Consider the following 15009-nt stretch of genomic DNA (forward strand, 5'->3'; position numbering starts at 1 on the left):
TAAAGTTCAATCTCCTGTAACAAGCAAATAGCTTACACAGACCTTCCTCCTGCATGTAAGCCTTTTACTCAGGGAACCAGGGAAGCAGAAACAGTAACTTGATCTCAGTGATCAACACATATATAGGAAGTTTCTAACAGCACTGCACCTACCAGTACCTGTGGTACATATTAGCTAATAAATGTTTTATATCAAGAAGTTTTGGTCTATGGTATGTAAACCCTTAATTATGAGCTCTCCACCGCATCTAAAACATTTATCAACCAATATTGAATAGCAAACATCTGTAAAAATCAATCTCTTTTTGCGGCTCATTTGCAAACCAAGGAAGAACTAAATTGTGCATAATAAGCACAAAAATGATCAGAAGATCTGCAGAACTGGCATAAAAAGATAAAAGGATATCCCATTATGGGACTACTGCATATCTTTACCTACAACTAGAATTCAGGGTTTATTGGTGACAGGAAATGAACCTGTTGGCATTTAACAAAAATATTCACAAGAAATCAAGTTGAAGTCTATGTTTTAAAATCAAACTTGAAGTATGAGTCCAAAACGGATATTTGGTCATTGTTAATATTTAGTGTTGCCTGGGATGATGTTTCATTTACTCTTGTTGTACAGTCTCTCTGTTTGGACTGGGGGGACTGGGGGTGTGGGGATCACATGATACTTTCTTTGGACCATAAAATAAATAATCAAATACCTTTATGTCACTGGAGTTCAAATCAAGGCCTTCTCTGTAATCTGCTAAATAAGAAAAATACAGAAACTGTCTTATATATTGAACAAATTCATTGGCATGATAATAGAACCAAGATGAGTGACTCTCAAAACACTAAAGAGAAAGAATTTATAAATAAACTTCAAACAGTCTTTCAGCAAGCAAGTCTAAAGTTACCCAGTATGTAAATTGCCTTATTAAAAGAAGAATTATGTCTTTTTCAGCAATCAGTTAAATTACATTGAAATATGTCAATAGAGAAATTTAGTAGCTGTGCACAGGAAAAGGCCTTTAGAGGAGTGACTGAGGTGTGACATGAAAATTGAAGAACATTCATGACCTGAGAAGGTATCAAAATGCACAGGATCTATTAGTTCTGCAATCAGCTAACAGCTTCACCAATGCGAAGATGCTGACAACATTCTAAGATTGCATTTGGCCTTTTTGTCACATAACTGCTCTTCCATTCTCATAGTGGGCACATTTAAAAAAGGAGAGTTTTATGTAACTTGTCTTTTGAAAGGAGCCAGAGATTCTGATGAGAAACTCTCCTAACCAATCCTGAGGATTATGATATAGGAAGCTTATTCACCATTTCTGTAGTGACTTTTTTTTTAATTGTTCTTGCCATTCTACAGCTCACTGCAGTAAGGTGAACTCAGTTTTGACCAGAAAAGTCATCATGAAAAATTCTATCTCAAGATAAGTAGGAACAGGAAGGAACTTTAGGAATACAATTTGGCCCTAAAAACATCTGTGCTTGCATCGTCTCCATGATTTTTTGTAGAAACTCTTAAAACTGAATGTCCTGGCTCAGCCCTCTCAATGCTGCCAAGAGGAAAAAGTGAAGGACATGAAATCCTCAGCAGGGCAGGGCAGGTGCAGGTGATGCACCAGGTGGATCCTGGTAATGAGTAAACTTCGAGATTATCCCATACCACAACCAAAGCAGTAATGGTCAGATGGCCACCAGGAGTGATGCTCAGCAAACTTCACTGATTGGAGGACAAATGTGGCTTTGAGGGCACAAGGAAGATAATGGACCATACCTTGAGAAATCAATTTGTATTTTTCCTATGGGGACAAATGAACATTTTGCTGCAGACAAATCTGGAGTACTAATAAGGGCTTAGGCCCTGGAAGAGGTAAAATACTGCCTTGAATTTGAATAATGGGAGAATATGGTTTGTAATTGGCCTGGGTCTTCAAAATTTGCCTAGTTGCTGTTAGCTAAATACTTTTCTTCTCAGCTTTGTTAGCCAAGATTCTCAGTGTCCTATGATCTGTGGCTGATGAAGGTAGTTAGGGGAAAACATTAAAATGGCAATTTGTGTCTGAACAATTGCTGCAGAAATTAACAAAACACTAAAATATTATACAAGAGGATCTTTGAAAACTTCCCACAATAAACTGGGGCTATTACCTACAGTGCAACTTGAACTTTGAAGAGCTTTGTGTGTTATAAAGTCTTGGGGGTGTCATACTGTTGTAACAAATATACCTCATATTTTAAAAACAAATACCCACAATGAAACTACAGATGAAGCAAAAATAACCAAGCAAAATTAACAGGCAAATTCATTGAAGCTTATATTCCATATCAATTTAAATATCAAGTACTGAATGTGACTGGGTTTTACACAGTACATAGAGAACCAATAAAACTCCATTTTTTCCCCTTTTTTTCTTAGTACTGTGTGTAGTCCCTAGAAAACCACCAACAGCTAATGTAAAAACAAAAGCACACTGCAGACCTGTGTGCTTTTTGCCTCTCTGAAACTAAACAAATTCTCCATTCTGTTGGGGTTAAGGGTTGGTGGTCTCATTTGATCCACAGTGAGCGGTGAACAGCACGACATGGCTGGTGAGGCTTTTGGCACAATTCAGTGTGATTGGCAGCACTTGCTCAGGAGAGGCCCAAGGCTGGATGATGAAGTAACTTCCATTATAGAGTACAGACAAGGTCAGCTGCATGCAGAGAACAGCAGCAAGAAGTCCTGGTCCCCAAAGCCTTTGTCCCACTCAATGTATGCTTTTGTATTTTGCTGATATGCTTTAACCAAAGAAATGTTTTTCAGCTTTTAACTGCTATGTGCACGGAGGTTATCAAAACTGTGGAAAAAATTACGTCCCAAGTACAAGTTAAAAAACAACTGGGCTTATCTACTGCATCTAAAATAATCTGTCATAGATGTTTTTGCAATACTCTAGATAGAATGATTGATTTTAGAGAAGCTGTTTGGACTGTGTCTCTCAGGAAAGCTGTCCACAGAGCAGTAACTAAGAATAACAGTTGTGTTTTAAGAGTTATGCTCAGGTTTGAGAGGCCCACCTGCAGAGCAGCTCAAAGTCCACGAGCTTGCCTACAGAAATGGGGTTGCTCAGAGCTGGAATGGAGCATTTGACAGCGCTGTCCGAGCTGAATTTTTCCAATGAAAATCAGAATTACAGTAAAACAAGCCTGAAAATCCAACATGAAGTTAGAGTTTGTAGGAATGTTCATAGGACCAACTTAAGTGCTGAGAAAGACACTCATGCCACAGCCTGGATTTTATTACCCAATAGTTCACAGGACAAAGGCATTTAATAAACTGAAATTCAGTTTATGCAAGTGGGCAAGTAACAGTCCTCAATCCTTGCTATAATCTCAGTGCTTTGGTACCTTCTCTTTCCATGAGTCTGTCCAGGAGCAAAACCTCTGCTAAGACAAAGCAGCCAGGAAAAGCCTGCAGAAAAGCTCGTGGAAGTCAGCTTTTCCAACATGCCCCTTAACAGAGCTCTCTCCAGGTTTTTTGTTAGCAGCATTAAATGGTTTCCTTCTCCTACCTGGAGAAACAAAGGCCCTGTTGCCTGGAACTTTGAGTTATTAATTACAGTCCATTTTCTTCTCGGCCAAGGTCTGATCCCAAGGTCACCAGGGAACATTGACAATATTCCACACTGTGTATTTAGCAGTCCACCTAATCCCTTTCTTTCCTTCCCTCTGTATGTACAGCCATCTCTCATTTGCATGCTGTCAGACAGTACAGCTTGCAGGGGGGGAAGCAAAATGTACAGTAGACAATGTACCAAATTTTTTTTTTAAAATCACAGGCAACAAAACCCCCCAAACTATATTCTTAAGTTAAGAAAGAATTCACCTTGCTGGAGCCTCATGATGCTGCTGACAGATTATTCCCATTATATACGTCTATTTACTTTGCTAATCAATTAAAACACTGAAGTTAACATATGCCATATTAAGTGGTACATATGCTATGAAACAGTTTGTTAAAAAAAAAAAAAGAAAAAAGAAAAAAGCAGAAATACTTTTGTGAACTTCTGTTCCCATCTGATGTTTTAAAACAGTCTTGAAAAATTATCATTTTCTAGCCCAAACACAAAAGCATTTCTCCCACCCTCTGCTGTGGCAGCTGAAGTTAATGAAGGAGACCTTAGGGGAGAAGAGAAGCAAATGAAAAAATCCCCTCTTTGACATGATATTGGCCATCAAATCTTGTGGAAAGGTCTTAAACATTTAGGGTTAAGCAAAGACAAATTGTCTCAGAAATGAAACATCTTGTCTTTAGGCAATAAAATTTGGTTGCAACAATCTCCTGATGGCAGAACTCACTGAAGCTCCTGTGTGACCCCATTCCCTGCAAGACTGGACATCCAAGGACAGGGCCATCCCAAGGCTGTGGTGCCTGGCACATGATGTCTCCTTTGGGGGGTTTGATTGCTCAGGATTTCTGTCACAGACGAAAACAAGGGAAAATGGGAGGGGGCAAAGCCAGATGCCCCTGCTTGAAAAGAAGTGGTAAAAAGGAAAAATAAGAGTGATTGGTGGTGAGGCTCAGGTTGCCAGGCCTTCCCAGATGGGACTGACAAGCAAGCTGAGTGTGAATGCACAGCAGCTCTTTCCCACCAGCCCTGAGCATCCAGAGCATGGATGAACACGTGTAAAGCCTACTGGTCTTGAGTCTCCCTCCTGCCTCATTTAAAACACCCATACACCAATCCCACAGTTTCTCTGGCTGGGTTCCTCATGGTTACTTGTCTAGTAAACAGCTACACACAGGACTTGAACTAGATCAGGGATATCAGAACCTAAAAAATGTAAAGAGCATTTTTTAAGAGTAAATGTTCTAGTGTGGTTAAACAGCACTCCTGGAGCGCCCCAGGCTTCACACATCATTCTGATGAGGTCATGTCACATTCTGATACCAACATGTCAAGCTTAGGAGGTTTAGACAGGTACAGTTAAATCACATTGCAGCACTGAACTTCCACTTCTAAAATTTTTATCTTGCTTTTACAGTGAGTCAGGATGGCTGGCTTTGCAAACTTGACTGGCCACAAAAACAAAAAAGGGGAGGGTGGCTTGACAGGTCAAAAAAAACAACAAATGAGAGGGGGTGGGCAGTGGAGAAGACCTATATTGCTTTCTGCTCCTTCTGTAGACTTGTGTATCACTGTGTGGAGAAAGAGGGGGGCAGCAGGAGTAGAATTAACTGCTCTGAGGAACAGCTGCTCATCCCTTGCCAACACACCCATTTCAATTTGGAGTTCCAGGCTGTCACAGACCACTAGGCTCACAGACTGTTCCTTTCATTGGTGGAGACAGTTCCCATTGCTGGATAAATACAACTTCAAACCACCTATGCAGCCATGCTGACCAGATCAAATTTGAAGTTTTTTAGTGCACGGCAGGCACCAGCAGACTCAATTAATGTGAGCTGCTAAGCTAAATTTGCCCTGCCACCCCCTGGCAGCAAAAAGTTCTCCCTCTCAAAATTTCCCCTGTAAAAAAAGCAACACAAAAATCCTTTCAAAGGCTCCTGGATGCCAGGCAGGGGTAATCAGTGAGGAGAGCTGCAGGGATTCATGCAGTGCTATTAGCTTGAGCTGCAAACCAGGACACCCAATGATAAAATCTGTTATTCTGCTGTGAGAAGTAGAAGAATGTGTGCAATGCCTCTTCTTCTTCACATTCCACCTCAAAATACCACTGGAAATAAGAGCAAGCCGGGGCATTGAGACAAGCATGGGGATGTGAGCTGAGGGTGCATTTAGAGTGCAGTAGCAAGGACCACACGCTGTCCAAATCCTGCTCTGCAGCATTTCATCTTGTGCTGATGAATTTTGCTCTAGCCAGCAGCAGCCAGTTACAAACAGAACCGGATGCTCTGGCCAAGACTGATGTCAGATATTCCTGTATCTTTGTTTCCCATCTCTAGTGGACACCCTCTATTACAAAATCTCCTGGAAATATTTCCTGGCAACATCAGAATCTGTAGCTATTGGGAAACAAGACATAGGCTGCTGTGCTAGAGGGAAGTGCTAGCAGTACTAGACCTCTTTTTCAAGAAATTTTAAACTAAACCAAAAATACAAAAAGCCTGAGGAACCTCCAAGTGAATTAAAACAATGCAGCTTGTGGAATAAATCTTGCTTGAAACAGTTGAATTTTCTTTCAATCTGAAACATGATGTATTGCTAATTCTTTAAATCAAGTCTTGGACAATAATGCACAGGTGTTTTTCAAATGGAAGGAATATTTGACCATCTCAGCAACAGAAACATATAAAGCTGTTTTCCAAATCACAGGAATTTTCACCATCAGCATAACTCAAAATAGAATATAGACATGACTGTGTTGTGAAAGCTGTTCTAGAGGGTGAGAGCATTCCAACCACAATGTCCAGCTGATTCCTGTGATACAAAACCTCCCCTGCCAGGAGCTCTCTAGCCTAAGTTTTATCAGTTGGAGCCAAGTCACTTGGTTGAGGTTCTCTCTGGGAAATTTTTTCTCTTTTTGCTGTTCAAAGGCTCCTCTGAACATGCATTCTTTAATCACAATTTTTTTTCTCTCTAGCTCTGTATCACTTTCCCAGGTCTCCTTCCAAAAACCAACATTTTGCCAAAGGTGATGATGGGCAAGACACAATTGCTAATGAGAGTCAATTAAATAACTGTTAATGAAGAGTTCCTTTTCCAAATAAAGCATTTTGTGAAAGAGAAGTTGGATTAAAAAAGCCAAACAAACAAAAAAAATCATACTGTGGATTTAAACAAGTTTCCTGAGAGGAAAGGGGGAAAAAAGACACTTAAAGTGTTTTGATCATAGTTCTAAAAAGCAAGCGTTTTAGTAGAGGTTTAGTAGAACCTGAAGTATTTCAGTTTGCTAAACCTGTGCCTTATTTCTTAATATTCATTTACTTCATACTTCTCTTTTCACCTGTGGTTCCAAAAACAAGAGATTGTTTAGCTCCACATAAAATGAAAATATACAAAAATCATTTTGCTAAAGAAATTTGTTTGCCTTTTGTTTGGTCAGTTTGGTTTGTTTTTTTCTGAAATAATGTTCTCTGAGTCAGGTCTGGACAGAAGGAGACACAACTTCCACATTCCTTCAGGACTGAAATGAAAGCCTTGGAATACCAAAGTCCTAGGGACAAAGTCTTAGACCATTCAATTGGACAGTTTTCCATGAATTGCCATTAATTTTCCATTAAATACTTTCTCCCTTTAAACCAAAATTTAAACTCTGTACATTTCAGGAACGTGACCCCTTCAAGGTGGCAAGGTCTGTGGCTTAGTACTTTAACAACTGTAATTTCTGTAAGATTTACAGCTTTTTCCAAAAGGTCATCTCACAGAAACTCAGCAACATGTGAAACCACAATGGAAAGTAACAAAGTTCCTGGCCTGATAACACCAGTTTTTTTCTTTTTTTCCTTCCTAAAGTTTCACTCAAAACATATTTCAGTCCCTGCACCCTATTTCCTTAAAGAATTAAAGATGGCAATTTTGTGTTTCAAGGCTCAACCTCTGGTTGTTTGATGGCAATCAGAGGTCGATTCATTTTAAACTGCTTGATCATGTCATTTTACTTGACCATTTTTGCCTTAATTGCAGATCACATTGGCTGTAGCACAGTATTCTATAAATACTTGAACAATCTGTTCAATAGAGTGATAAAGCTAAGCAATTTAAAAAATAAGTTGAGCTATGTCACCTTCTTGTCAACTAAGCTACTAATTTAACTATATGTAGAACTTATATAATGAACTGCTATGCTGAGCACTGGGTAGAATTTCTAGTTATTGGCTTTCAGTGCTCATTAAGGTGAGAGATGACAGGACTGGCCACGTGTTCCCATACAGCTGGATATCATTGAGCTTATAACTAACCTGGCTGGAACAGAATTAAAAACACTTATCAGCATTTAAGGAATGGAGAATTTCAGCAGCAGCCTAGTCCTGCTTGCCCAAGCCCTCATGTTTTACTGTCCCTACTGTGGATGACAGTAGAGTTTTAATTATCACAAACATTTGTATATACAGTTGCTAAAATAGTTTCCTGTGCTCCAGCTCTGTCCAGGCCATGATGCCCCTAAATCTTCTTGCTGATCTTATCTCACCCTCATCCTTACATTCCAGATTCTGGAGGCCACTTCTACCTCCTGCACCACATCCTCCTTACAAAGGTCATTTTTGAAGGACCTAAACTGTCTTCAGCTGTCCTTCCCCATCTGCCACTCTCAGTCATGAGCTGTCAGGGGAAAGGTTTGCTCTTCAAACCTGAATTCCCATTGGTGTGCAAATGGACCACAGGGAAGCACATGGCATCTCTGAGTCCAGGAACCCTGGGAGACAGTTTGTAACAGTTGGCAGGTGGTTGAAAAATCACTTTGATAGCAATTCAGTATTCTGCTTCAAAAACATCTTAGGATCCCTTCCCAGACACATTGCTGTAGCAGGTAACTCCTGAAAAAAACCAACCCTTTGCAACTTGGGAAAATGATGATTTAGACATCAGAGAGACCAGAACGTCATATCAGTATGAAATACACACACATAGAGAAATGTGCAATGTCAACCATATGTCCAGTAGCATTTGCTGGACAGGTCATAGAAAATCATAATTTCACAATTCAAAGTGAACAAATAGCTCCAGAACACTGCTTCCAGTAGATTTGTGTCTTGAAGTCTTAACTATGAAATTTATGAAGACACAAGGCCCATGCCAGGCTTTTCCTCTGCTGGGATATTTAGCAGGACTACCCATGTAAATGCTCTGCTCAATAAAAAATTACGAATACCTCTAAAATTTTTCCCTCTGGTGAGGGCTATGAGACTCTGCCTGTCAGATTATCTGGAGCTCATGGGAAATGAATGAATGAATGAAACCTAACACCCTAAATAAATACCCTAAAGTCAGTGTCCATTTGCTGGCTTTTGAACCCCAGTGTCCCAGGTATTTAAGCATGGAAGACCTTGCAGAACCAAACTGTGTGACTGTGCACGGTTTCTTCCAGAAGAAACCAGGCTAAAAGATGACCAGTTTTAGTTAAGCTTGATTATACTACAAAAGAAAAGTCTTAATATACAATGTATTAGTTGATGGAAGTCACTGCTCCCTTCTGAAGAGCTGTTGAGTTCTGTTTGCTCAGGGAAAAGACATGGCTTAAGTTTTGATGTATACTTGATTTTTAAGGCATTTTACTGCTAAGAGAATACCTGTAAGTGTTAAAAGGCGCTTCTCAGGTGGATTTCAAATCATTATATTAAGACTGATGAACCATTTATTTGCTGAGCACAGAACAGACCTTCTCAAAGCATTTGGCTGGCCACACCAACACATCTCCTAATGGTAACCCATACTAACATGAAAAGAGGAGTATGACAACACAGGGCATAAGAAACAAAGCCAGGGACTGTTGTTGCAAGTCCAAAGGCTTCAAGTCACCTAACACTATGCTATTAAAAAACAAACAAGGGGAAAAATAGATTAAATAAAATAGATTAAATAAGCTTCTCAGGCCTTATTCTCATAGATTTTCCTCTAAAAGGATTCCCCCTCACTGGGCATACTAAATAGAACCTTGCAACCAAGGTTTCACAGTGCCGGAGCCACAGCATGCAGAAAGTTTGTAGGAGTCAAAGCATGCAGGTTTATAACCTCTGCTGAAATCTTACCATCTGTTAAATCTGTGAAAATTATGGACCAGTATACATCTCAGAGTTTAAACCTTTCTGCCTTCTGCTTACTTGGTAATACAGGTCAAAATCATTCTTGTATAAGAATGAACACATTTAGGACTGAGCAATCTTCTTAGCACACTCTGAAAACCTTGAAAAAAATCCACATGAAAATAGAAACAAGAGAACAAGCTGTTGGTTTGAGTTTAAACTCTAAAAATGCAGACTTCTACCTAAGACACAGTTGTGAATTTTTCTATTAAAGGCAGTTAGGAGCTCCCCTTCAGCTTCCACCTTCCATTTTAAAAGACTTTTTTATACTCCTTGACTTTAGAAACATCCTTACAAGGTTTCTCCATTCAGCTTTCAAAGTGTGACATGGAGAAATTGCTGAAACTAAGTTCTTCTACTGTTTCTTTAGTGCAGGGGGGAAAAAAAAACTGGTTGCAGCTTGCACTTAACTCCCTCCCTCCTACAAATAGTTTCCTTCCTGCTCTCGGCTCTCACTGGATTTTCACAGAATTCCCAGTCCTGCTGGAAAATGAACATTTTAAAAGGCCAAATCAGCCCACAGGCAATAGAGCAGTAATACACACATGTCCTGCAGGGGAACACAGCCTGTATTTAATAGGACTTTCTCACACATCCTCCACCTCTGTGTCCCCACCAGCAGAGGAGTTTCCTCCAGCATGGGGAGGCACACAGAGTCAAGAGAGCATGAGCTTGCATGCACAGTCTGGCCTGGGTTCCCTGGCTCAGTGCAGAGCTGCCACAGCCCACCCTTTCCAAGACAAGAACCTTTTCCTGCTGCCAGTAACTTAAAAAGTCATGTCATTCAAATAGTTTAAATCTGTCCTGAGAAATCAGAGTCAAATCACATGCCTGATGGGAGCTGTTAAGGCTGCACAAAATAGAACTTTTTCATTCCCTCCTTCTCAAACAACAACAAAAAATTCCTAGGAAATTACACTAAGACTATTGAGAGATTGTTATTTATTTTATGAAAGTTAAGCACTTACAAAATAGGAAATACTAAATTTAGGTGGTCCATATGACTTCAAATCTGCTTTCTTTTTAAGTGTAACATAAACTGTCTTTAATTATATTATTACTGTTCTCCATACAAGCCCTGCACCATGCAGTACATGGGGGGCACCACAACTCAGGGAAAGAGGAGCTATTCCAAGAATACCTTTTCAGCTCTCCTTTTTGCTTTCTGCCTCTGATGCATTTGGTCTGAGGAATGCTGAATTGCTTTGACATCTAGTATCTGCATGCCTCAAAATTACTGATGGTGTTTCTCCACAGGGAGATGGACAATACTATTTTACAAAGCAAAAAAGCCCCTGAGTAAGTCTGGGGCATAAGTTAAAGCCTCTTGTCTCCTGGCCACATGCTCCAGCTTCCAGATCTGCATATGTAATCATTGCCTGATCAACATGATCCACCACTCTAAGAGCTTAGGAATTCTGCTATTCAGGCCCCACATGTTCCACACTGAGCAGAAGGATTTGTGATTTTCTTGCATATTATTTATTCTCATGTTTTAGCCATGTCTTTTCTCTCCTTGCAGTACCAAGTGATATTGATAACTTCCAACTGTTAGAGCCACCAAGGCAAGGATAACTGCCTTGTAGACAATTACCTGGTATTGTGCCTGGGTTTATGTCCAGAAAACAGTTATGTTGCTGTCTAGAAGAAGGGGGGTGGGGCAAAATCCCATAGGGAAAAAAAAAATTATTACATGATCAGGGACCTAGAAAAATCACATATGTTCCAGGCAACACCAACAAAATACAGTTTTAATGAGTAGCTTAAACTTCCAGCATTTTCTAAAAGTGGAGTATTTACATGCGAGACTGCAGTGGTCTTACAGGAGTCTGCTATGTGCTCAAAATCCTCCAGGTTCTTTAGTTCAAGCAGTTTCAAATGTCAGTTGTTTCTAGGAAAGAAGCACAAAATAACATAATCTTATTGTTTTATATTTTCTTTTGGCTTTCTTTATTTCATTTTTTTCACAATGGCAATCCATCCCACAGAAGATATTCTTTTTCTACCTTAGATTATTTTCACATGACTGAAATTTCTATTACAGCTTCAATTCTGAATTTGCAAAGAAGGAGGGAACAGGATGTGAAAGTTGCAATAAGAGAAGCAATTTATGTGCCATGAATATTAGCTTTTCTACACTCTCTCAGTGAGTGTGATAAGTAGGCACCCATGTACTGTATGCACAGAATGAAACCTTTCCTTAGCAAACAGAAACTGAAATGTTTGCCCAAAGGATCAAAGATTCACGCTGCAAAAGACTAATATTAGAGGGCAAGATAACCAATTAGTGTTTCCAGACCAGGTGCAGAACTGAGTATTATATTTAACTCAGCTACAAATTTCATCCTTTGCCCTCTATAAACTCCCACGGCAACACAGACTGTGAATATGGGAGAAGTGAGCAATTTCTAACAAGATCTATCTATGGAACCATAGGCAAATTCAGATACAATTCATCACCAAAGAATTTGCCATTAATATAGGAACCATGTTTCTGTTCTAATGTCTTATCACTTTTTAGTATGCTTAAATGCAGCTAAGAGAAAGTCAAACTGTGAGCCCTGAACAGTGATTTCTGATCTCAGCTTCAGATATCCTCTGAAGAATAAAGTACTAATCAAAGTCAGGTTTGGCTTTGCAACTTGATCCTGTACATAGTAAACTGGAAGGTAGGGTACCATAATGTCTTAAAATACCACCACAGATTGTTTCTATCCCTTCCAGGATTTCCAGGCTCATCCTATCATCTATGCTCGCTAAATACATTCAGTGAACGGTTATGTAATAAATATGGTAACATCTGGAAGCCTACAACACTCAGCACTGTTTAGTTAACATTTAAAAGTGTGGGCTGTGTAGAATTCAGGTGGGAGAGCACAGATCCATCACCAAGGATATCAGTATTAAGGAAATGGAGAGGGCTGTGTGGACACTGACAACTTTCCAGCAAATCATTATTGTCATCGTTATAAATGATAACTTACTTCCTACTTAATTTCCACTCTAAAGAGTACATCCATCCCCTTCTCTTGGCTTCTGATTCCTTTTCTTTCCCCCACTTTCCTCCTTTCCAGAGAAGGAAAGGTGCACAGTTGGCCTAACACGCAGATACCGTCCCCTCTCTAATAATGCCCCTTACATTAGTGCCAAGCAGTCGAGCTTTTCTAAAGCACTGAAGTAATTCCACAATACCCTCACTGCTGTGGAAACTGCTGAGCAAAACCCTCACACAATGGGTCTCCCTGGCATTCTTTAACCCTGTTGGTGATGATAAAGTCTCATAAATCTAGGTAAATCTTTAATTATACCTTAGGAGCACTCTGATATTATAACTATGAAGCAGTAATAAAGAATATGCTGACAATTACCTCCAGTAAGTCTACACTTTATTGAAGAGGGGGAATTGCTTCTAGGGTTAATCTAGAGTAGCATCATGGGTTCTTGCTGCTATTTTTGGTTTGCCTTTGCTAAGCCAATTTTTATGGGTAAGCATATATGCATAGAGCACACAACACCTGCACTTCTTATTTTTGGCATGTATTTATCTCCTCTAGCTTTTTCCTTTTCTCTGGAACATTTAGAGTTCTTGGTATCAAAAAGCCATTTTGGATCTGGTAAGAATAAAGACCTAACTACATTTTAGCTATGTGTGGCTCTTTCCACGGGCAGATGTTCTTCACTCCAACTTTGGTTGAAAATTAGCAAAGGTAGACCTCTCACTGTGGCTTTGGGGCTCTGGTGATATTGGCAGAAAATCAGAACACGTCTGACTGTAGGATATATCTTTGCTTTTAAATGTCAGTGTTACATTTGCATGTATTTTCTACTAGTTTATGCAAGTTATTTATATCTTAAAGTAAAGCGTACATTTTAACTTGTGTGAATAATGCTGGAAGAATAGCACGTTCTTTTACTTTGCTAATTAAATCATCTTGAAAAATGGTCTAGGTGGCAAGTGACAGGATTAACAAGGGCACTTTGCAGGATTTTGATGTTTTCTTGATTAGATGGGGAGTATTTTATATAGAAGCAGTATTTGATGAAGTGGTTTTAGCAATGTGAATGAATGCATGGCCCCAGTTTATCTCAGGATCTTCATGAAGAAGCCATCTTAGCTGTCAAGGAAGCCCAGCCAAGAGTGAAAATGACCTTAGCTCACAGCTAAGCAAAAGGTCAGCTGAAAAGAATAGTGAGAAACATTATTCTTAGTTCTGATCCTTTGGGCTAGCCACTGTTATTCCCAACAAATATAAGGCATTGCACTGAACTTTAATAGGTCAAAATTACAGAAAAATATTAGGTCTAAATCTCACAGAATTATTTTCAGTTTTCATTTTGTTTCCCCAAGAAATAATGACTTTTATATTAAAAAAAAAAAAGAGCATGCTAAAAAGATTATGTGAAAGAGGACTATATTTTAAATAGTTGCAAGTCAAGGCAGCTTTTTTGAAACAGGAAGAGAGATGGTCCAAATACTTCTATTGGCAACAGCCACAAAACTCTCTTACCCTCTTCCAAATGTGATTCCTAAACCTTCCCATTTTTAAGCTGGAAGAAATAATAAAACTGTCAAAATGTTTACATATAGTGCCTACCACCTGAGGTCTCAGACTGCTCTGTCAATATCCTATTAATTGCATTATAATTTTATAGAGCTGGAAAGTATAAAAATTCCCATTTTACAGATGGGGAAATGGGAATATTAAGAATTCATGCACTCAGTCACACAGGAACTAGCAAGAAAGAGGGCTAGAATGAAGATCTCCAATTGCCCAACAGCAGAGCTCATTAGACAGAAGTCGAGCAAAGAAAAATATTGCATTTGTCCCTGTGATTTCAGTCTTCTAGATATGAAATAGTTTGGTACTAACACAATAGCAACACATTTCCATGGATTGCTCCAGGAGGACAGTAATTTGGAGCAAGTTACAGTAACTCTCTGGCCAAATGCAACACAAATAGACTTTTACAAAAATAAATTGCAAAATAACAAATGGTAACAAATATTTTTTTTCATTGAAATATTAAAAAGGAAAGCAAATAAAAGCCCGGGAGGATTATCAAAGAACTGCCCTACCTTCATAAAAATTCAGTGTTGGTAAATGCAATAGCCTGGATTTAGTTTGCATATGTTATATTAATCCTGGTCATACATAGAATGGAATATGGAGGGTATAAAGAGATCACATCCAAAGCACTCTCCTTGAGATTTTTAAAATGACAAAATCCAAAACCACCCAGAGAGAAGGAACAGGAAAAGGTGAC

The sequence above is a fragment of the Onychostruthus taczanowskii genome, unplaced genomic scaffold (genome assembly GCF_017590055.1).
Source record: "Onychostruthus taczanowskii isolate IOZ18803 unplaced genomic scaffold, ASM1759005v1 scaffold113, whole genome shotgun sequence".
In the NCBI taxonomy this organism is placed as follows: domain Eukaryota; kingdom Metazoa; phylum Chordata; class Aves; order Passeriformes; family Passeridae; genus Onychostruthus; species Onychostruthus taczanowskii.